General features: G+C 39.5%; 1 pseudogene; it reads left to right on the forward strand.

Moving 5' to 3' along the window:
* The window catches only part of LOC113196847 (A-kinase-interacting protein 1 pseudogene), a 103,466-nt pseudogene extending 78,860 nt beyond the window's left edge, over window positions 1-24,606 (forward strand).
* Window positions 24,607-25,548: the final 942 nt, after the last annotated feature.

The raw sequence follows: 25,548 nt of genomic DNA on the forward strand, positions 1-25,548 counted from the left end.
AATCCCAGTGGCTTAGGTGGCTGAGGCAGGAGGATCATGTGTTTAAAACTAGCCTCAACAAAAGCAAGGTACTAGGCAACTCAGTGAGACCCTTTCTCTAAATAAAATACAGATCCTCTTCCAGTCTGTCCTCTTTTGAAAGCTCTGGGGATGTGGCTCAGTGAGAGAGTGCTCCTGAGTTTAATCCCAAGTACCCCACAAAAAAAAATAATAATCAAAATAATGAGTAACAATAAGATTGAAGCAGGAATAAAAATCTTACAGCAAAGGAAACAAAGCTCAGGTCCAGATGGAGTCAATGCTGAATTTTACCAAACTCTAAATGAAGCACAAACACCAGCACTCCTCAACTTATTCCATAATGTGGAAGTGAAAGGAAACTGTCTAAATTCAGTCTACAAGGCCAGTATGACCCTGATTCAAAATCTGACAAGGATAGAACAACAATAACAGCAACAATAATGAGAGCCTGCTATCCCTGCCCAGGAGTGGAACCAGGCACTGTGGTAGATGTAGTCATCTGTGAGTTAAGTGTAGGTCTCCTCAGTGGAGAGCCTGCTCCTGGGGCTTTCCTGTTGCTCCTGTAATAGGCACAGTCTGATTAGACTTTTGTGACTTTTGGGGAAGTCATTAAGTCCTTATTTCTGGTTCCAGTATTAAGAATCTACTGGTTTGTCCCACCACTGACAGTTGTACCCAGGGATTCTGTGGGGAAGATGATGATTGGGTCCAAAAGGTAGGTTGGAGCCCCTGGGTCTCGAGGCGCTCAGTGAGGTCATCACTGCCACCACCATCTGATGCTTTGTCTCTTCATTGAGTTCATCCTTTTCATGGAAGTTTTTGAGGAGGTTTTTATTCCAGTGCCCATTTTCCTTACAGTAGGCATTTTGGTTCTTTCCTAAGGTCATTTTCCTTTTGGGGTAAGGCCCCTGGATCTAGATTCATTCATAGGTTTGCATGTTTTGGATGACAAAGTAGTAGCCTATTTGGCCTTTTTTAATTTCCTGGTCATTATAACCATTGCAGGATTTGTCCACCGACGGTATAGGGTGCATCTCCACAGCTCCTCCAACTTTTGGAAATACATGCGCTAGGAGGAGAAAGCAATCCACCCACCACATTGGACTCAGAGACTCCAATATGGAGGTACTAAGGATGGTGGAGAAGGCAGAAGTGGCCCTTTTGTCTGAAGCCCCAAGATGTCACTTACCTGTTCCCTCCTCATGCAGAGAGGGCCCCACAGGGACTAGAGAGCATGGTACAGCTATCCCAGAGGACCTGAGTCTCACCTCTCAAAGCACTGTTGATGTGCTACAGAGTCTTCTCTTGGTCTAGGTCCCCAACAATGACTGGAAATGCCAGTTCCAGAGGTGACAGCAGTCTCTGTGCAAGGGCACAGCTGGAGAGGAATCTTTTGTTTACCTGGCCTACAACTGTCAACCATGGGTGAGCACTTCTTCTACAAAGCTGGCTGCCCTGCTGTCTGTCTGATATCTTCTTGCACTGGCCTTCTTTCAGGCAGTCTCTGAGACTGAAGAGGGAGCCTGGGAGCCCTTCTCCTTCATTTCTGAGGATGCCAGGGGCAGTTTTCAGTTGGATGAGCCCCAATCCCTCCTCTTCAGTGGTGGGAAATCTCAAGTGGAGCTGTATGAGCTGGTGATGGCCTTTTGTTCACACAGGAGGCCCTCCATCTTGGAGCTCTGGGCCTGAAGGTTTCTCAATAGAGCCCCAGACCTGGGCACAAAGGAAGACTGGCCTCCATGGAGCACCAGGAGCCTAAAGGCACACTGTGTACTCCCAAACCATTTGGGCCCCCCTTCTGCTGCTCTCTGACTTCAGGGTCTTCCTCCTGCTCAGCCACCCCTTTGCTTCTGTCTCCTGGAGCTGTGAACCGACTTTCCAGTGCAAGGGTTTGGCAGACCAAGGTGTTGCAAACTGCCAAGGCCTGCTCTTGTGCCAAACAAGGTGTCAGTTTTCTCAGTAGGTGATCTAAACTACAGGAAATCTTGAAAGGGGCAGCAGGCAGCAACAAATGGAGACAAGCTGTGTGGATTGAGGTAAAGGTCCCCTCTCCCAGAAAATTGTTGGGTCCATAAAACCCCTAAAAGTGCCTGGAAGGCCTTTTTACAAACCACCAATGTACAGTGTCAGGATATGTGAGGGATAGCCCACTTGCCCATGGGCACCAGCAGTTAAGCATGGCCAGCCAGTGGGCCCTTGGAAAGTGTAGTAAGCAGATTACATGCAGGACCCTTTTGGCAGATGGACATTTTCCCCCAGGGTCAGGGGCAGTAGCAAGGGGCAAAATTTGCCCAGGGGACTTCCCAGGAAACAGTTGGAGAAAGTTTAATTCTGGAGTTCCAGACTGAGCACAGATGGTCTTACTTCAGGAGAACATGCAATATTTGGCCTGTTGCCAGGACACATGTTTGGAAAGTACAAGCAAATAATGGGCATGTGGGCAGAAAATCGATGACCAAGGGCACAATATACTGATATGCCAGAAAGGGGCACATATGCAAGGTAAGTGTGTTTAAACAGATGCAGGAAGGAAGGATGGATTATGTGCATGTGTTTTTGCTTTCATGTGGCCTGATGAGACAACATGGGCTAGTGGATCCCACAGCCCAATGGCAATGCATGAGGTCTCCACATCTCCTGGGGAGGATGGAAGATATTGGTATTGAAGGCCAGTAGCTATTGCAGTAGCAGAGATACATCTGCCCATGGCTGGGCCCTAGAGCTGTCAGAGAGCTCTCAAGGATGATCCACACCATGCACATGAGGAAACACTGGGAGCAGGGTTACTGGCATAGCAGCAACTGCATGAGGAGATAGCTTTAAGATAGGGCCTGTGTGTCCTTCCATCCATGTCCTTGGAACACTAGAGGGAGCATCTGTGGGATCAAAAGTGCAAGTACCACCCAATGTTGGCTAGGGTGACAGCTGAGGGGTGGAGCATGGCCGGCTAGGAGGACAGCTTATCCTGTGACCCACAATCTTTTTTCTAGGTATTAAAGGCAGAAAAGCCAACTTTGTGTCCTCACGAACACATGTATGAATGTTTGGGCAGCTTTATTCATATCTTCTAGATGCTGAGGATCTCCAATTTGTCAAGTGAGTTTGTCATCGGGGTTTGGCTTTCTGGAAACAACAGTAGGTATCCAAACTATTTCACCATCCTGTAGGAAGTCTTATTTGCCAAGGTAAATAAAATACAGAAACCTGTACACACATGAAGATCACTTTGCCATCCACTCTCTGTCAGAGTTGGCATTCTGTTAGCTTTGTATGAGTTGAACAGCACCATGTCAAAGTTAGTTATAAAGCTCTAAAGTTTCCCCTATTGCCCGTGCATCTGCCTCAACTCTGGGAGTGAGTCAGGCCTTCTGCAGCCACTTCCACATCTGGCTTATGCAGCGATCCACCAGGCAGTGGCCTGGGAAGGAGCCCTAGTAGGATGGGAACCAGTAGAGGACTGGTAGGGTGTGAGGGGTTAGTGTGAGAGCAGTGTGGCAGGGCCTGCAGCCACCAAGGCTGTTCCCCGTTCACCGCAGGTGAGGACCATAGTGCTACCTGTGAGCCCCAGGATCCTGGTGCCCTGAACTCCCCAGGGCTATCAGAGAGCTATCAGGATAGGGCTGACCAGACAGAGGGGAACTGCTGCAGGGCTCCTGGTTAAGAGGCATCTGCAGGAGGTGGCATCTTTGAGATCAGGGCCTATGCGTCCTCCTGTTCTTACCCTAGGGACACTGGAGGAGATGGCTTCTGAGAACAGAAGTATGAGTGCCACTAGATGTCTGCCTGGATGGCAGCTATAGAATGCAGCAGACCCAGCTGATAGGGACAGCTTACCTATAGACCGCAATCTTTTCCTAGGCATTGAAGCCAGAAAAATCAGGCTCCTGTTCTCAAAAAAAAACTTGTTTGTGAATGTTTGAGCTGCTGTCTTGGTATCCAGCTATGGAGGTTCTCCAGTTTTGTCTTGAGTTTATCTTTGTTGTTTTGCTGTTTGGGGAACAATAGACGGTATCCTATTTGTTCCACAGTGTGAGAACTGTTGACATTTGACCAGTTCAATCCAATACAGAAACCTTATAGACATAGAGATCCCCTTAGCCTTCACTCTTTGTAGGTTAGAGTTGCCTCCGGTGTTCATTTTCTATGAATTGAAGGGCACCCTGTCGGACTTTGTGTAATTTTTCACTCTAGAACTTTCCACATTCCACAGTGTAGCACTGGGTGCTCCATCCTCCTTAGGTATCTGGTGATGTAAGTTGATGTGAGCTGTGAGATATAGTGGATAGGCTCTCCTCACCTCTTCTCAGCACCAATCCACTGGCCCTCCCAGATACATAAGATACATCAACTTTTGGCATGGACCCATGCTCCATCCCCTGCATGTGAATTAGTTAGGGTCATGCCCACTGGGGCTTGGCCACTCTGTCATCCCCTGTGTTGACATGGGAGAGCTGGTGCTTGTCTTTAACCTTCTTTGGGCATGAGCAGGACTAGAGTTTGCCTGACTTCCCTCAGTGGGTGGTGAAATCAGGAGTTAACCAGAGAGGGGTCATGAAGTCATAACAGGCCTTAGTGTGATACTTTAAGCCCTAGGGCCTGAAAGACCCACCAGGAGAAAAAACAAGTGCAGGATCTGCAATCACCAGGGCTTTTGAAGTGAAAGCTGGTGAATTTCAGCCTTTTACAATTTTAATATCACAGTTGTCAAATACTTTATCTTCACTTCAAGGAAGCACTATTAGTATAGTTAGACATTTGACTTAAAGTAATCAAAATCAGGGAAGGAGGGATATTAGTGAGAAGGGATGTTGGGATGTTGAGTGGAAGTGACTTTTAGGAAGCAAAAGTCCCTGACGGTTTGAGATAGGAATTGCTGAAAAAATTGAACCTTTAAGGGGGCTGAAATTTTTCCTGGCCTTTATTTGGGGTGGATATGTGATGGTTAGAATTTTTGTTAAGGAATGGCTAGGAAGAGGGAGAGCAGATCTTAAACAAATAGTTTGCATTACAAAGGGGTGGGGGTTGAATTAATACAATAGCTTCTTAGGTAATACTGATGATCTGAGAATTTAATTTATCCAAGTTGTCCCTGTACCTCTTGCCCCATGCCAACAAGGATCATTGAAGGTTTTCTCTGGTCAGAGCTCAGCAACAGCTTTTTGTTTGCTTTCTTGCCAGGACTGAGATATAACTTAATATGATTACACATCCCAGGACTGCTTTTCTTGACAAGTAACTAAAATTTTGTCAATAGTGCTTTCAAGTATGAAATTGCAAAATTGGTTCACAAGTGATTCATTTTGTCTCAGAATAGTTGTCTTCTAAAGCTTTCAAAAGAGGTCAGACTAGAATAGGATCTGGTCACCTGCCATCCTGACCCTCTTTAGATATTCCTATCAATGCTTTCTATCATTTTCTCCTCTTCATAAATCAGATAAATATAATCTAGTTGGAAAAGAAGCTGACTTAAAATAGAAGAATAATGACAATTAGTGTTTCCAGCAGGAAACTTGGCTACAATTTATGAGGAGATGGCTCTTGTCAGCAATTTTCAGGATACTAAGCAAAGCCTATATATAACATAAGTGGGGCAGTGGGTGGCAAAGATGCTTAAAAAATGGTTCCACCATTTCTGCCATGTAATAGAAGGTTAGAGTTCTTCTCTTTAGCAGGCCAGAAGATGAGAGTGTGGTGTAAGTTGAGAGAGAGTGAGTGACTGACTTTGGGATCACTCCCCAAAGATATTTTCTTAGCAGGAATTTTCCGAGTGCCACCGGGGTGAATGCCCTGGCCAAATTGTTTGCACTGCTGGGTCTTCAAGGAGCAAAGTCTTTGAACTTACCATCCAATGAAGGAGATGTTAGGATGATAAACAGTGGCCCCATTGACGAGAGGAAGGCCATCTGACACCCAGCAGAAGCGAGTGGAAAAACTGTTGGGATCAGAAGAGCTTCAGGGTTTAAAGCAGTAGCATCATTCTATCTTCCCCTTCAACCTCTTTGCTCTCAACCAGCAGAGGCCTCTCTTTTGGTTTGTGATGCCTTGGTACCACCAGTTCAGAAGGGCCTTTATTATATGAAATCATGAAAGATTGAACACATGGTATTTCATCCCATTTTCCTGATCTTTGACACAAAACTCCAGCTGTAAAATAATACAGTCATTCAAGGACCCATGTTTGCATCTAATACATACACAGGCCAGGTTGTGTTCCAGCAGTAACTCCTTTTCTTCTTGCTCACAGGTTCAGAGCTACAAGCAGAGAATTCAGTGAAAATTCTTCCCAGGAAGCTTCCTGATAGTATGGGCTCAGTGTTTTCCTACTGGCAAATGACAACAGTGATCTTCTCAATACCCAGGTTCCTCTGTGTATCTCACATCTCTTCTCACCATCTGGTCCCACATATCTTGCAATTTCCACTGTTCAGGAAAAAAATTATAAGCCCAAATTGCTCAAACAACAAGGAAACCCGAGAGAGTCAGGCTGAGGGCCTCATGCCTCTAGTGGTTAGGACCTCAACCAAGGAGCCCAAATAAGATAATAAACTCCTACTGTCTAGTTTTGAAGCAAAGGGGCTAAGAAAGGCAGGAAAGGTATGCCATGTCTCTGAACCTCAAGTTTCCCCAGGATCACAGAGGTCAAGACAAGACCTGTTGTATGCTTCTAAATGGGGCACACACCAGGTCCTGTAAGGGAGAAGGTGTATGTTGCCTTTGAGCAGTATTTTTCCCTCTTGGACTTTCACAGGATTGGGTTCTGCCCTGGAAGAGGGTGGTCTGGTGGATGGTCCAGCACTCGTGGGACCTCTCTGGTGGCAGAGCCCTGGGTAGATAAGGAGGGTGCCTTAAAGGCAAGGTTTCTCTTCACTGTGCCCCTATGAAAAGCAGAATTGCCAGGGCAAGAGGCTGGCACAGATGTGTAGATACATGAGCAGCCTTGCTTGAAGTAGAGTTGGTGCTCCAAGGTGACCTTGGGAGTTTTCTGCTAGGGCAGTCCTTTGAAGTTGGCACTAAAAGAAGAGGCACTGGAGGCTCCAAGCACATGGTTTCTCTTTGTTCCGTGTAATTTGATCACAATGGAAATGCTCTGGCTTGTGGTGTTCAGACCCAAGCTTGTCTCAGAGTGTTGTCTTCTCCTTGGGTTTCCTTCTCTTTGGGAGCAAACGCACATTGCCCCAAACACAAATATCAGATCTGGGTGTAAGTCTGTGCTCCAAGATCTCACTGAGGCTACTGCCAACAGGGATGTGCAACAGGAGGAGGCATTTCTGGGGATAGTACTGGTCCCTGGAGATGAATTTGGGGATTTCTGCTTGGGCAGGACTTTGTGGCTAGCACTAAAAGTAGAAACCAGTGGCTGTACGCACAAGTTTGATTTTCATCCTGTGTCCCTTGGTCCCCTTTGAGTTACTCTGGCTAGTGGCACTATAGATGTTCAGGCCTAAGCTTGTCTCTTAGAACTGTCTGATGTTTGGGGTACCACTTATTTTGGAGCAGAAACTCATTGCCGCAAAAGCAGATATCAGATCTTGGGGTAGTCTGTGCTCCCAAGTCACATTTATCCTGCTGGCATAGTCATTTAACTAAAGATGGCTGTTCTAGGGGTAGTTCTGGCTCCCAAAGATGAACTTGGAGATTTCTGCTGGGATAGGGCTTTGAGATCAGCACTAAATTTAAGGGCATCAGTGGCTCCATGCACAAGTTTGCTGTTCATCGTGTGTCCCTCTGTCACACGATGTGTTATGTGTTATGGCAAAGGACATGCACTGTTTAGGCCTGAGCTTAACCTATAGCACTGTCTGGTTGTTGAGGTCCCTCTACTTCTGAAGCAGATACAACATTGCCACAAAGGCAGATATCAGATCTGGGGACAAGTCTGTTCTCCTTGTTCCCATTAAGGGGGCTAGACTTTCTTTGGCCCATTTTGACCAGGGCTGTCTGTTCTTTGGGCCGGATTGGCCACAGCAGGGGGCCTCTAGTGGCACCTACAGAGGCAAAGGTAGATGTAGTAGATGTACTAGCAGGCTATGAAGCCTGACTGATTATGTCAGGGTGCTTACACAGGTACCCAGATTGGGATTTCTGGGTGGGTAAGCCCCAAAGGACTGACTGAATTGCGATGCCTAATACTGGAGTGCCTGCAGTAAAGGGTGGGGCCATGCATGAACCTGAACTTACAGTTCTCATTAATTCTTGCATGCTATCTGCTTTTCACATTAGATGCCTGTACATATTGATATAGACTTTTGAAAATCATGGTCTTATAATTCTATTATCTCTGCCACACCAAAACTTGGTTCTGAGGCTTGGTTTGCTCTCTCTCTTCAAACTGCATATTCTCTCTGTTAATGTTGCGTGTCTCCTATTTTCTTCATTAAAGATCTAGCACAGTTGATTTAATTTCTCAGTTGGATAATCCTGAAATCATTGTGTATCTTTTTATGGTTCTGATGCTACTTTGTCTCTGCAAATGATGCTTTTTTCCTTTTAGTGTGCCTTTTCACATTTAGTCCTGATGTAGGCATGATGTACTGGTATGAAAACATTGAGAGAAATATGTCTTAGTGTGATGTTTTATATTTTTCTAGTTCAGATTTGGGGAGTGTTGTCCTGTGCTGTATTATTATCACTTGTGACATTGGTTTTCCATGAGGATTTCTTCTTCATAAGGTCTGAACCTTGCGGCTCCTTCTGTTATAACCTGCTGTTAGTATATGGAGGTCCTAGTAATGCAGGGTGAGTTGTGGAGAGAGAGGAAGCCTTCTTTCATTCTGTGACTAATCTGTGAGTGAACCTGAAACCCTGGACTTCTAGAAGTACTAATTTTATTTTGAGACACGATCTCCTTAGTTGTCCAGCCTGGCTTCAAATTGGGATTCTCATGCCTCAACCTCTCAAATTTCAGGGTTTACAGATGGGTGCCACCATGCCCTGCCCATGTGCTTTTTGAGCACAATAAAAACTGGAAGTTACATATTGCTTCTTTGGGTAGTTTATAGAATTTTGTTCACACAGTACTGAAATTTATATATATGCTTTTTAACACTATATCTTACGTGAATGCCCTGAATTTAGAGGGCACCCTTTGGGATATGTAGAAGGTCCTACTCAATCTGCCTGGAACTCTGGGGTCACAGTCCTGTTAAAGTTGTGAGAGACCCTGTAACTGTATTTGTCTCTATTATTTTGTCAGTCATTGTCTTCTATGTCTTACAATGCCCTAAAACCTTATGTAATATATTTTAGACTGCAATTCTAAGTAAAGTTTGGGAAGCCATGTTTTGATACTGAGACTTATCTTTCTTTGATTTGACTGCCTAGAATCTCAAGAGCCAAATTCGAAATTCCAGTTTACCATTCATCCTAACTTACATAATTGTGTTTCTTCTCCCTTCCTTCTTTTCTTCTTTCCTTCCTTCCTTCCTTTCTTCTCTCCTTTCTTCTGGTACTGGTGATTAAATTCATGGCCTTGCATACATTAAGCACACACTTTACCATTGAGTTACACCCCAGATTCTATGTATCTTTTAAAATATATTTTTCTTAAATATATTTTCCTGTGTCATTATTATATTTGTTTGTTTAGTAAGCTACCTTAAATCCTTTGTGGAAAAGGGTGTGTTATAGTTTATCTATAGAAATTTGAAGCTCAGAACTCTACACAGACCCTTGATATATAATTATTGACTAATAAAATTTTATTTATTTTAAAATCTGGTAACCATTCAAAATCATTAGTTCTCATTCAGAACTAAGGAACAGAGGAAATCATTTGGAAATGCATTCCAATGTCTAATTGTAAAAGTTAGACTGTGCCCTTATTAGTTCAGGGTATAATGTATGTATTTGGAATCTAGTTTAAATAGTGAACCAAAACTTGCTGGTGCCAGACTATAAATATAGTTCCTAATTCATCACTACAGGCATCCACTGCACCTAATTCTTGTTTTTGCTGGGTTCAGGGTTTGGCCTCCTGACTTGGGAAATGAAAAACTCTGAAATTAAAAAACTCCATTCTAAGTCACAGTTACTTCAGGAACAAGTAATAGTTTGGTGTGATGAATTGCTGGAGCCTCTAAATTTAGAGTTGTTGGGTTTTCAAGTTGGCAGAATGGAGAAAGTTGATTTCCTGGCTGTTCCATGTTGTGAAACCAAGAAAGCAGACAGGTAGCTTCTCAGCAAGGTTGGGGGTGCAGGAGAGCGGGTTTACTGGAATTTAATACTGTACATTCAAAACAAGTTGGGGACTCAAGAGATTGTATAGAATAAAATAAAGAAAGATTCCCCAGAACCACAGCCACTGCATAGCTTGAGGCACCAGCCAGGGAATAGCAACACAACATATCAAAATCTCTGGGATGCTATGAAGGAAAATTTATTGCATTGAGCTCATTCATTAAAAGAATAGAAAGTTGCCAAATAAATAACCTAAAATTGCATCTCAAAAGCCCTTGAAAAAGAAGAAAAAATCAACACCAAAATCATTAAAAGACAGGAAATAATTAAAATCAACTCCAAAATCAATGAAATTGAAACAAAAATAAATCAAAGAAACAAAAATTTGGTTCATTGAAAAAAAAATAAAATTGATAAACCCTTAGCCAAGCTAATAAAGAGAAAAAGAAAATTCAAATTACTAAAATTCATGAAGAAAAAGGAAATATCATGTTGGACACTACTGAAATACAGATAATAATCAGAAGGTATTTTGAAAAGCTATTCTCTAATAAAATGTAAAATTTTGTTATTTGGTTGTGGTTATGGTTTTGGTTTTGTAGTGCTGGAGTCCAAACCCAGAGCCTCTGCACTTTACCATCTAAGCTACATCCCCAGCCCAAGTTGTACAGTTAATGAACATAGCTGTATGAGATCTAATTTAATCTCTCATTCCAGCTTCATTTTTAATTATGTGGCCCAAGGAAATCATTTTTTGTGCCTAGGAAATAGTATTTCTTATAACACTAGTTAATTAACAAATAAACATGTAGTCTCATTTTATAATTAAAAGATGGTATTTGGCAGAATTTATTTATAAGTCAATTGTTAGAAGCTTATATAAATTCTCATGGAAATAATGTCATATAAGTTCCTTATTTAGCCTGAGAATGCATATTAACCACACAGGCCAAGTGGAAAGAGTGCCTCTGCATAAAAGTGATAGAGGATAATTTTTAATACTAGTAAGAAAATAGTAAAATTTAAATGAAGTTTTAATTACCTTATGCCACATTAAGATCTTATAACTGATAGGAGGGAAAATGAATCTGTCTTGGTCATTTTTTCTTTTAAATCTTTATATCCTAGAAAGTATAAATGCTTTGTCTGCCTTTTCTGACCATCTTACCATATATGCATTTCAAGGATCACTTTATTGCATCTGTTTCCAATCTGCACAAGCCTTTTATATCACAGGAAATTGAAGCTACATATGATTCTACCAATTATTCATGTGTGCATATGGAACATTTTAGTATACATTAATCTATGATTTTCCCATCCTTCACTGTCTATAGAATGAAGTAAAAACCCTTAGAGAAACTTAATGATTTCTACTAGTCTGGCCCAACTTCCGTATGAATCTTCAGCATGGGTAGAAATTATTTCTTTCAGATCTCTGCAGTTCTAAGAGACGCTTTCTATGGCAGTGGTTTGAATCCCAGCTCTGCAGATTTCTAAAATGATTAGTTTACTATGAGACTACCCTTTAGAGATCCTCAACTCCTGGAAGCTTAATTGACCAAGGGTCCCAGCTACTATGCTCTGAAACCTGTCACTGTGCTTCTGCCAACAAGACCTTTGTTCCCTCATAGCCCAGTGACTGAACATGACAGAGATACTAGGAAGGTCTGTTTCTAGAAGACACAAGATTGCTCTGTTAGCCAACTGAGGCTCAATTACCCCCCATTGGCTTTGTCAAGCCTTCCTCTCACTATATGGCAGTCATGGACACTTCCACTCAACCTTCCTTCCCTCTGTCTTACACTTGGGGTCAGACTTGCACTGTAATGTGATTCCACCCCATCTTTCCCAGCTGCCCCCCATCTTCTCTCCTAAAAATATTGCACTTTAAAACCATATTGGCACCTACCTCTGGGGTGGTTAAATTGGGACAGGCCCATCCATTACCTGGCACACCAAGAATAAGCCACCCTTTGGGTAGGTGGGACCCATATAGTCCCTAGCATAATGGTGCAACTTAATTTCACTAGTGTTTACCAGGGACAGTGTCCTAGGAGGAAATACTGTAGTAGGTGTGAAAATACAGGCATTTGGAAAATATGGAGGGTGGGAGGGTAACACAAAGACAGCCTAGTTGGATGGTTACTGCTAACTTGTATTGGTGCACTGTAGAAGGAAAATGAGGAAGACCAGTTAAGCAATTAAGAACTAAATGTGAGGGGCTTTGTGGTAACTTATAGAGGCTATTATTACCTGTAGTAGAAAGACAGATGCAATTAAACTGCAACTCAAGAGCTAATTGTTAAAAGGCACAGAAATCCAGACACTTTTGAGTGTTGAATATTTAAATCAGGCAGGTTTGTTAATAAGAGGCTGGGAATACACAGCCTACATCTTGGGAGCAAATATTTACCCCTCACACATCAGATAGAGCTCTAATATCCAGGATATATAAAAAACTCAAAAAGCTAAGTGCCAAAACCACAAATAACCCAATCAATAAATTGGCCAAGGAACTGAACAGACACTTCTCAGAAGATGATATACAATCAATAAACAAATATATGAAAAAATGTTCATCATCTCTAGCAATTAGAGAAATGCAAATCAAAACTTACTCTAAGATATCATCTCACTCCAGTCAGAATGGCAACTGTTATGAAGACAAATAACAATAAGTGTTGATGAGGATGTGGGGAAAAAGGTACACTCATGCACTGCCAGTGGGACTGCAAATTTGTGCAGCCAATATGGAAAGCGGTATGGAGATTTATTGGAAAATTGGGAATGGAACAACCATTTGACCCGGCTATCCCTCTCCTTGGTCTATACCCAAAGAACTTAAAAACAGCATACTACAGGGACACAGCCACATCAATGTTTATAGTAGCACAATTCACAATAGATAAACTGTGGAACCAACCTAGATGCCCTTCAATAGATGAATGGATAAAAATAATGTGGCATATATACACAATGGAATTTTACTCAGCAATAAAAGAGAATAAAATAATGGCATTTGCAAAGTAAATGAATGGCATTGGAGAAGATAATGCTAAGTGAAGTTAGCCAATTCCCCCCAAAAAAAATGCAGAGTGTTTTCTCTGATATAAGGAGGCTGACTCATAGTGGGGTAGGGAGGGGGAGCATGGGAGGAATAGATGAATACTAGATAGGGGAGAGGGGTGGGAGGGAAATGAAGGTGACAGGGGATTAGCAAGAATGGTGGAATGTGATAGACATCATCATCCAAAGTATGAAAACACGAATTGGTGTCAACATACTTTATATACAACCAGAGATATGAAAAATTGTGTTGTATATGTGTAATAAGAATTGTAATACATTCTGCTGTCATTTATTTTTTCAAAAATCAATTTTTAAAAAAATAAATAAAAGGAAGACATGTATAGGCTAATGACAAGTATATGTCATGAATTATAATTAGCCTAAATATGTGTACCTTGGGTTCAATAAAAACATAAAATATATAATATTATACAAGGAAGGAGATAATCTGAGTATGTTATATGGCACAGAAGAGACTAGCACATAATTAGTATCAATAATAAATAGTAATCTAATAAAAAGTGTCATAGAGCCAAATTTGGAGATTAAAAGAGTGCATTTGTGTGGCGAAAGGGGAAATGATAAGTAAATCCTCATCATCTTCATTGGGAAGTCAACAGATAGTGCCTAAAATGGAAAAGCAATAAGTCACAAAATTATCACATTATTTAGAACTAAAAAGGTAAACAAGAGAATTTGCAATCAGAGTTCAAAATGGTTGACTATGGTGGTGGGTTGGGAGTGAAAAAGGAAGTTGGTGTTTACAACAAAGCTGCTAAAAAGCTGACTGACCCTTTAAACTGTGTAGAAAATCAGTAAATTTAGTAAAAATTAAAATTGTAAATTAATTAAAGGTGTTGTCAGCAATAACTGAAAAATAAGTATATAGTAAAAAATAATGGAAACTCATGCCTGAAGATAGTTTTCCTAAAACTGATCCTATCAGTTGATCTATTATTTCAACCAATTGGTTCTCAGCCAATTCTTTGGCCATTTTTTAATTTTAAAAAAATCTGAAGAAAGTATGTGCTGTGCATCTACTTGTACTTCTATTGGATTAATAGCCATATTGCATAATCCTAAAATTACAAAAATAGGTTAAACTTTTATTTAGGAATTATGAACTGAAAAGACAACTAAGATATTGTTCTGATTAAAAATAAGAGCTCCATAAAAATAATTGAAAAATTGTTACAAAGTAAACCAAAAACTGGAAAAACTATTGTCCAAATGACATAACAGCCTGGGATGATGGTGCACACCTGTATTCCCAGCAGCTTGGTTGGCTAAGGCAGGAGGATCACAAGTTCAAAGCCAGCTTCAGCAACTTAGCAAGGCCCTGAGCAACTCAGAGAGACCCTATTTCTAAATAAAATATAAAAAAGGGCTGTGATGTTGCTCAGTGGTTAAGCACCTCAATCCCTAGTACCAATAATAATAAGAAAATTGTTAAACACTGAAAAAATGAGTTTTGCATAATTCTGCAAAAAATCCTGCTCTACACTTCTTGTAGAAAATATCCTTTTGTTCTGGCATGATGAACCATACCCTAAAGTGAGTTTTTAGCACTGCGTCAATTATCCATGAACTGTGTGTTTTCCTTTCTATTTACTGTATATCAACTGTGTCTGTGAAACACCACCCCCAGACCCTAGCCATGAGAATGAGACAGGTCACAGGCTATCTCCTCTGGCCACTGATCTAATCTGAAACAGAAGTATGTACAACAACAATGAAAGCTGAGTTTTAACAGAACATTTAAAGTTTATATTCTTTAATTGTGTCTCCCTTAGCACAATAGCCAAGAAAGCCATTGGTCTGTCTCCTCTGAGATGCTCAACATTATTTACAGTGCTTCCATAGTTGGGGGTAAATAAATCAGGGTTTCTTCATATAAGAGGGAAAGTACACAAATAAAAGGGATTTGGGGTCACACATTGGTAAGGAATAACTAAATCCAGCCTGCCCAAATCCTAGTCAAGCCTGAATACATGGTTACTAATGACTTTGAGATCTACAGGGGTTCAAGGGATGCCTTCTTCCCCCTTGTTTTTCAGATGGGTAACACAAGCACTCATACACTGGGATTCCTTTGATCTTCAAACCCTGAGGTAAATGCCTAATATTTTCTCTACTCAATTCTGGCCCCAAAAATAGTTAAAGAATAGGGAGAGATGGCTCTTGAAGGAAGTATAAACTATAACTCCATCTTACAGCTAGACTTACATGAGCAATTACCCAAACTGACTTAAGGCCAGAGGAAAAAAGTGTCCTTTTAAATCCAAACTTCTATGGAATTCTCTCATACTCTGAGGTTCTACTTTCTCAGTAAGTTTCAGAAAGAGGGACAAAAAGGGAAAATATGGAAAGGGATACATCCACTGAATATCAATATGCCTACTATAAGAAGAGGGTCCAAAAGAAGTCTTTGAATACAAAGTTACTGTATACAAGTAAGTGAGGAAACTCACTTGATGGTGAGGAACTCACTTAAAGTGATGCCATTATAATAAAAATAAGGGAGACAAGTAAGGCTAAAAAATATCTTGTGTTCCAACCCCTTTAATACCTCCTAGTATGAAATTTGTTGTGTAAATTAAGTTCCCAGATGACATTCATAAGAATTGTTTCAGAATATGAATTTTTATAGATTTTTTGATATTGTTCTTTTTTGTCAGAATATGAATTTAAGAAAGGGTCTGAAACTAGAAAAGATAAAAGAAATTTATAGCTATGGAAATACATTTTAGTATGGAAAAAGAACTATTTCTGGATGAGAAAGTATTTTGTATGATTAAAGTAATATTCTTGTGCTAAAATCCAAGATAAAAAAGAGACCAAGTTAAGGATATAAGAAAGTTGTAAAATGTGTAGGTTGCAGAAGGTTTATGGAAAGGCAAATCTCAAAAAGTTTGTGTAAGTTAAATTGGTTATAATTAGCAACATCAGCTAAAGTTATTCAAATTTTAATGTACTAATAGGAAGCAAAGTCTGAACAATTGATCTCCTATCTGTTAAGATGATTTTTCTATTAAGATACATTATCTATTAAGATAATATTATATTAAGAAAAATTTCTTGTCTCTGTTATATTTTATTATTTAGGGAAGCTAAGTCTTAAAGGAATTGGGTTTTTAAATATTTTTTAATTGTAGATGAACACAATACCTTTATTTTATTTATTTATTTATTTTTATGTGCTGCTGAGGATCGAATCCAGTGCCTCACACATGCCAGACAAGTGTGCTACCGCTGAGCCACAACCCCAGTCCCAAATTAATTAGATCTTATACCTGTTTTAACGTCTTTTAAACTATTCTTTCATAAATGGTTAATTAAACAACTACTATTATAGGTTATTGAATAGAGTTGACACCCTAAATATATGTGATTTGAGATATGTATACATCTGAGAACCATGTTTGTATGAGCCTTGTCTAAGTATCATGTAAAAGTTTTTAAAATGAAAGTTTATGTGGGTTTACCAGCAAGATAACCAATAAGTGCTCTCTTTTATACACCATATCTGACATAGAAGGACCACATTGCTATTTGAAGACCTGGCTTATATCTGTTTTCTTTAACCAAATCTATTTCCTGTATACATAAGAAATTAAGGCTATTGGTTGATTTTTGCTAGTACTGCTGACCCACACAGAACTATGATTTTTGTTACCATATACTATGAGTTCTATATTTTATTTTAAAATTTAAACTTAATTAACATAGGACATCTGTATAATTGTGACACTAATTGTGACTACTGGCTTCTTCGTATACTAGATGCATTTATGTTTTTCAAGTAGATAAGCCTTTGTAAATGTAAAACTTGAAAGAGCAGTTCATCAAGTTGATGTTCTCAAAACTAGTAGCAATAATTCTCTTCAGATTTCTCTAAAAGTAACAAATTTGGCTAGTATTTATGTCATTTGATATTTTGTAACTGGATAAAGGTAACCTGTTGTCAATAAATTATATATAAAATTTTGTGTTACTCTTTACACTGGGATGGGAATTTAAGTGCATTTTTGGCACATAATAAGAAGAGACTGATTTGTTCAAAAGTTGACACTGTAAAACACAAGAGCATTTTACCAGTTTCTCCATAAAAAGAAAGTTAGGAGGAGTTTAGTTTTTGTTTGATTCATGTTTCAGATGTAATATTGCATTGTGGTTTTTGTCAAGAGCTCCACCTTACCTGAGATAAACCTCTGCTTCTCACCCTACTCCATGTTAGGACGGCTCCAAACTAGGCTAGACTTAAGCTTATATAAAGATGTGTTCAAAAAATATATTTTTGTTGTAAAGATTACTGTGATCTCAAAATAAACAAGGCATATAATACCAAACTAAGTAAAGGGTTGGGTAAAGTATAAAGGGTATGTAGGACTGTAAGAGATGAACTGCTAAAAAGGGGAGATCATTACCGTGGGTGAATTCCACCTCAAAAAGTTAGATGGATGGCAATAACACGGGTACAATGAAAATGGGAAATAAAAAGTCTAAAAAGAAAAGGAAGGTGTGAGAAATAGAAAGTCTGGTGGTCCAATAGCCTTAATTGAATCCAATGTAACCATTTTAATTATAGCCCTTCCCTTTGCCTGCCCATTTTAAAACTAGTCAATCACATAGATTATACCCCCCAGCTCCTCCAATCAGGGACAAAGGCAGTACTGCCTTAGTGATAAAAATAGGCAGACTGCCCACACAGGCACACTTGCTAGCCATGTTCGAGTAGCCTGCTCTTCTGGCAGGAGTAAAAATAAAAGTTTGCCTTGACCACCCACTTTAGAGCCTGTGTTTGATTTCTTGTGGCACCTCAGTTACTTTTAACACTTCCAACCCTACATTGGAGACCAAGATCCTACAGTCCCACTTTCCCCTCCTCCTCTCCTGTGAGTTTCTCCCCCTCTGCTGGACACTCTCACCATTCCCATGTCCTCTTTCTCTTGTCCCGAAAAAGACTTTCCTTGACCCTGAATACCACTTCTAGATATTGCCTTATTTCTCTTCATATTCATTAGCAAATGTGATTTATTTTAAAAAAGGAGAGACTGAGACATCAACACTTCACAGGATTTGTACTCACTCTCATTTACAGTTTGTTGTCTCCATGACCTCATCTCCTATCCTCTCCAACCTCCTCTGATTGAGTTTCTGCTCCCAATCATTCCACTGAAACTCTTTGCTGGGTTTCTCTTGGGAGCATTCAACACACAAGTCCTCCCTTCTTGAAATGCTGACTCCCCAAAAAGAATAAACAAAGACATATGTGCAGATGGTTTATTTGGGGGGAGATAATAGGGAGCTAAAATGAGCAGTAAAAGAGAAGGAGAGAAAGCTGATCCATGAAGTTGGGGAACGCTAGAGGTGGCTGGTGCAACCAGTGCTTGATTCACGAGACTCTGAAGTCTTATAAAATGTGCCATAGAGATAAATAAGCTGCATCCAATGTATCTCACCCCAGAGGGCTATTGTGAGAATTGCAGAAGATAAAGCAGCTAAAGGGCAGACACAGTGCCTAACACAGGGTGAATACTCAGTATACGGGAATCGTTGCTGTCATTGCCATTATCATTATCTCACGCTCAATCTCATGCTCAATCTCATGCTTCCATTTACTAAAGTACTATAACTGTTCAATATTGTCTATCAACTACTCATTTATTTCATTTTATGTCACTTCTTCCTTATTCTCAGATTATCTTTATTTCAAGCACATCTCAATCACAATCTCAAACTCACTTTCATTTCATCTCACCTCACTGCATTTCTGCTCATCTCATTTTGTCTCATCTCATGGTGTAGGGAATTATTGTGAGGTGAATGCCCCTGTAATCATCACTCAAGTCAAGAAATATATATCACATCCTGGGTACCCCCAACCTGATCAGACCCCCAGAATTAACTCTCTGACTTTTGATAAATTATCCCTTATGTTTTTTATGATGTTAGCACTCAAGTGTGCATTATCAGACTTTACAGTTTTAGTCTTGCCAAATTTTTTGATATGTCTTTTAATTTCCTTCACAATCTGTGGAAGAACCTGGGAAATTTTCTAGTGTTTCCACAGTCTAAGATTTTGTTGATGGTGCCATTCAACAAGATCCTCTGTCTTCAGCATTTCCTGCAAATTGGGTCCAAACACCTGATCAAACTCAGGTTAGATCCCTTTGGCAGGATGAAGATGATTGTCTTTTCTGCCTTTTATAATGTCATCATCATTCAGAGGCATTAATTCAAGAATTTGAAAAAAAGTGAAATATCAAAATATTTCTGTAATTTTATTTTTATTTGTTAGCTAGAATAATTTTTTAAAGAGATGCTTCTTTAAATCTACAGTAATACAGTCCATGTAGGAAAGGTGAGATAAATCCTACATTTTTCTTGTATCAGTTTTCTAGATGATAAATTTGTTGTCATCCTCTGAAGAAGATATTTTTAAATACCATAAATGTATAAGATGTATAAACAGACATCTTTATACAAATTTGATAAATTCCAGCACATTGCAGTTCCTGTCCTTAATGAAGCTCAAATGTTCCATTTTTGTCCAGTGGGAGCCTCTTTAGATTATCCCTTGAGTCCTTTAAAAATTATCCTACTAAATTGTTAGTGAATAGTATCTCTGGTATGACATGTTCCTTACTAATTTTAAATACTTTTTGTCTCAGACCTGGAAGTTAACCATTTCTCCTAGAAGCTCTGTTTTCCTTCAGTAAGAAATGATATTTCTAGACCACAATCTGCTTTTCAGGAAAGCAGGAATACACACATACATACACACACACGTATTTAAGATAAAGAATCTCTTTAACACATACTACTATGTTCAATGCAAATTCATGATTATAGAGCTTTAGCTTGGCTTCTTGTCTGTTATATCTTCTTGCTTTGACACCACGAATCTTGGTTCTCAAAGATAAAACACATGAGACACTTAGAATATCCCATAATAATTCATTTGTTTTATTCCAATTTCATGTACAATACCCTCATAATAATAATTCTTATATGATCACTAGCAATTATTTTTACTAAAAACAGTTCAATTCTTTTTTTTGTTTGTTTGTTTCTGCATTTGTTCTATTTCTGCTCCTTCATTGTTTGTTCTGGGCCATATCTACATTGTCAGAGCATACAGTTAAATATCTTTAATTATCTGTAGTCTTAGTTCTACAAGTAATTACATATTTAATGTTCACTACCAGTCCTTCTATAGATATATGAGTTATTTTTGTTGAATTAAACAGACACTTCTCAAAAGAAGAAATACAAATGGCCAATACATTAAACATTAAAAAGTGTTCAACATTATTAGCAATTAGGGAAATGCAAATCAAAACTACACTGAGATTTCATCTCAAACCAGACAAAATGGCAGTCATCAAGAATACATATCATAACAAATGTTAGAAAGTATTTGAAAAAAAAGAAACATTTTATACTCTTGATGGGATTGTAAATTAGCATAACCACGATGGAAATCAGTATAGAGGTTCCACAAAAGACTAGGCATGAAACCACCATATGACCCCCCTATACCACTCCTTGGTTTTTATTCTGAAAAATTAAGGTCATAATACTACAGTGATACATACATACCCATGTTTATAGCAGCACAATTTACAAAAGCCAACTATGGACCAGCCTAGGTATCCATCAATGGATGAATGGATAAAGAATGTGATGGACATCATTATCCAAAGTACATGTATGAAGACACAAATTGGTATCAACATACTTTATATAAAACCAGAGATATGAAAAATTGTGCTGTATATGTGTAATAAGAATAGTAATGCTGTCATTTATTTTTTAAAAATCAATTAAAATTTTTTAAAAAAGAAAATATGATATATAATACAAAATAAAGTTTTATTCATCATGAAGAAAACTGAAATTGTGTCATCTGCAGGAAAATGGATGGAACTAGAGACTATTATGTTAAGTGAAAAAAGTCAAACTCAAAGATCAAAGTTTGTGTATTTTCTCTTATTTGCTGATGCTGGAGAGGAAAAAGTAGACAAAAGGGAGGGTCAGGATCTCGAGAACATCCAAGGGAGATCAATAGAGTAGAGGAAAGGGAAGGCGGGGGGAAGATTGATGCAGAGAGTCTCCTGCCCTTGGTTACACCCAGGGCCCCATCCCAGGGTCTTGTGGATGGAAGGAATTCCCCTCCCCTGGATCCTCAGAGGCCTAGTTGTCTGCATGTATCCCCTGCCACCCCCATTTATATGTGTCTCATGCACACTTCTCTAAGTGGGGATGTTTACTCCCAATCTCTCTATAACATGTCTACACCATAAACACCACTTCTTTTACTGAATAAATGAAGAAGCTCTAAGGAAGACATGAGCATGTTCTCTTTGATCTTGAGCATGAATACACTAGTAAAAACACTAAACAAGGGAAGGCTGTACACCAATAGACTTTCTCTTCATTTCATTATTGTCTATCTCCTGCTGGCCTCATTGTATCCATTCCAAAACTGTGGAAAATTTCGAGAACCTTAATCATAAGGGACCACTAGGATTAGCTGTTAGGTACACTTTTATAGAATTTTTCCCCTGTTTACATTTAACATCAGTTTGTGACCAATATCTAAGATGAACTAATTTGGTGGGCAAGTATTGTTTTGATTTTGCTTGGTTTTTTCCAGTGAAGGAAAATTAAAGAATCCAGGGTTTTGAAACACATTCAATATTCATTCAACACGAATTCTTAAAGGAACACTATGAAGTGTATAGCACTGCCCTGGACATGTGGGACATAAGACACCTGATCTCTGCCATCCAGGAGGACAGCTGATGGAAAGAGCTTAAGTTTACAATTAGGCCAAGATTTGAACTGCTGTCCTTGTGTGTGTGTGTGTGTGTGTGTGTGTGTGTATCTTGTATATATATACAACTTGTGTGTGTGTATCTTGTATATATATACAACTTGTGTGTGTGAACTTCTGTGTGTGTGTGTGTGTATATATATATATATATATATATATATATATATATATATATCCATGTTTCTCTGTCTGTTTTCTCTCTGTAACAGATATAATAAACCTTATTTCCTGATATTGTGAATATTTAAAGCCTCTAGTCACATCAAAAAATATACTGTACCATGACCAAGTTGGAATTACCTAAGGTATAAGTCATTTAATATTTTTAAAATACATTTAATATATCTATTAAACAGTGATTAGAGAAAAAACATTTGATCATCTCAGTATAGATGGAAAAGATTTTTGGAGAAAACTTCAATATTTAATCATGATGAAAACTTTTTTTTTTTTTTTTTTGGTACTGGGGATTGAACCCAGGGACACTCAACCACTGAGACACATAGCCAGCCCTTTTTATAAGATATATTTCATGCTTGTATAAATATATCAAAATAGATTCTACTGTCATGTATAACTAAAAAAAATTAAAAATTTTTAAAAACTCAAAAAAAAGCTAGAGAGAATTCAGATTTTCACAAAATGAATAGATTTATATGAATATATAGTTTATTATTAGCATAGTAATTATATGTAGTGGACTTATATAATGTTTTTTTTTATAATAGTGGCAATGGATGAACCACAACTACACAGAGACTTTCTGTTTAGTCCAACCAGCCTGTGTTTTTCATGTCCACCACACCATGCCACTCAGTTCCAGCTCGAGATAGCTAGTCAGTTTGGTATCAGTGTGGATTTTCAGCACAGCCCCATTTCCCTTCAGACTCATCCCACTTCTGACTCTACCATCCAAACAGTCTCAGGACCCACTCCCAAAGCAGGCGTGTGTGTGTGTGTGTGTGTGTGTGTGTGTGTGTGTGTGTGTGTGTTGACTGCTGTGTAGAACAGGAGAAAGGAGGATTCTGGAACAGCATTAGAATTCTGTTAAGATGAGGAAGGAGGAAATGGACACTGGTACACAGCCATCCTCCACTACTGTTTCTGTCTCCTATTATACCGCAAACTCCTTGAGGGAGGCACCACGTCATGATTATCTTGCATTTCCCCAGCACTATGCCTGGCACATCTTACACATTAAACAAATATTGAAATAAAAAAAAGAAATATTGAACAAAACATTAGCATAAGAAACATCCAGAAACATTAAACTGATCAGATCTAATGGAACAGACCGACTGAAACCCAAATCAGGTCAGGAGCCCCTTGCCAGAACCAACGTTCTCACTGAGAAGGCTGGTGTGGACAGACAAGGAAGTGGGCGAGGGCAGATTAGGACACAGATGTAGTTTAGGGGCTACTCTGAATGGCAAAGCAGCTGGTCAGGTGCAGTAAGCTCCCTGGGAGTGAGTTGAGGTGTAAGGACTGATGGACACGTTACCTTCTAATGAAAGTGCCCTGGAATCTTTGGAGGTGACTGCACAGTAAAGTGGTATTTGTCTGGTCTTAAAAGTACAATAGAGAGGGCGCATATGCACTGAGAAGCTGGACTGGGAGACCCTTAGAACTGTTTCACTTGACGGCGGTGAGCCAGGTGGACAAATGTTCCCTTCAGCACTCAGCTAGGCTGGATCAAGAAGTGCTGGAGTGCAGCGGGCCAAGGAGGGCAGTGGACTGGCATTCACAAAAGCAGCATAGGGATTCTTTCCCAGGAAGGGTCCTACCAAGAAATACGACTGGCAGCAGGTCCCCAGTGCTTTTTTCCCCAGGAGAGAGAGAAGAAAGGTACCAAACCCTCAGTGCTTCCTTCAGAACAGTGGCTGAATTCATGGACTTCAAGTCAGTGTGGGAAATATTATTCTTCTGTGGCAGAGGAAAGAGGGACAACCCATGTCTCTCATTATCACAGAGGGAAGTCGCAGCTACACATGTGCTCTTACAGAAGGCTTGGTCAGAGAAATGACAGAGAAAAGGCATCCCTCAGTTCCGGAAGCAACTGTGAAACATCAGCATGTTTCAGAGGCATCCCAGCCAGCCGAGAACGTTATCAAAAGACCTCTACATAAAAGTATATCCAGGGACCTATTCTGTCATTGTGGGCTCAACTTCCTTGACCAAGAAGATTCACGTGGTAGCCATTATTTACTGGACAAAGTGTCTTCCCTGTTGGCTTTCACTGCCATCACATCACTCTTTTTTTCTTTTTCTTTTTAAATTTTTTTTAGTTGTAGTTGGACACAGTATCTTCATTTTATTTATTTATTTTTATGGGATACTGAGGCTGAACCCAGCTCCTCACACTAGCTAGGTGAACGCTCTGCAGCTGTGCCACAACCCCAGCCCCCCAACATAATTTGTTTTTTAAGCAGCAGGAAGAATAAAGCCACCATATGATTTTCTTAATAATTACACATTAATCCTGCTTTTAGCACTGACTGTAGAGGTTAGCCTTCCTGGGAACTGGAATATGTCTCTTTCAGTTCCATTTTAACTTGAGAGTCCCCCATCCTCATTTGCCTGAAAGTGATAATGTGATGATGCTATCTGAGCAGTTTTTACTACTGGCTTTCCAAGTAAAGGCTAATTATGATAATAAAGGGAAAGATTTGGAAACAGAGAATTCATTTTATTGCTATTAAAAAGAGGTCAAACACAATGTTCCCCATGTACAACTGTAGTCTTTATGAAAAGATAGCAGAGAGGCTGTGGAGACATTTGCCCAAATCAGGTCTACTATACCCTGAGGCCTCTGTGGAAGTGTTGTCCTCAAGCAGTGCCACCAAGCAGGGCCACTGGCTCCTGTGCCCCTTACACATGGGGCCTTTCTGCTGCTCATCTGCAGTGAGGTCTTAATGGGGTGAAGACGCTGCTGCTTACTTGACTCTTACCTGTAGCCTGTGTTCTACCTTCCATTGAACAAGGTCTTTGTAATTTGTCAGGTATTTATCATCATAATTCTTTAACTTCCTGTTAAAAAGAAAAAGAGAAAAATCCTGAGTCCCATGCTGAATAAAATTTTAAGGATCAAGGGCTAGGGTTGTGGCTCAGTGGTAGAGCGCTTGCCTAGCCTGCATAAGGCACTGGGTTCCATCCTTAGCACCACATAAAAATAAGTAAATAAAATAAAGGTATTGCGTTCATCGACAACTAACAAATATTTTTTAAAAATGTTTAACGATCAGAAATCACTGTTTTTAGAAAATTCATTGATATATCCCAAGATTTTTTAACCTACCACACCAACTGCCAGGTAGATCATATCATTTTGAATATAGCTAATCTTTCCTCAGGAAAAATGCTACATATTATGTGACCAAAATAAAGTTTTAAATAGATTTATATTAGCATTCCCATGAGGAACAGACTCACCTAGACAG

The sequence above is a fragment of the Urocitellus parryii genome, chromosome 3, assembly GCF_045843805.1.
Source record: "Urocitellus parryii isolate mUroPar1 chromosome 3, mUroPar1.hap1, whole genome shotgun sequence".
In the NCBI taxonomy this organism is placed as follows: domain Eukaryota; kingdom Metazoa; phylum Chordata; class Mammalia; order Rodentia; family Sciuridae; genus Urocitellus; species Urocitellus parryii.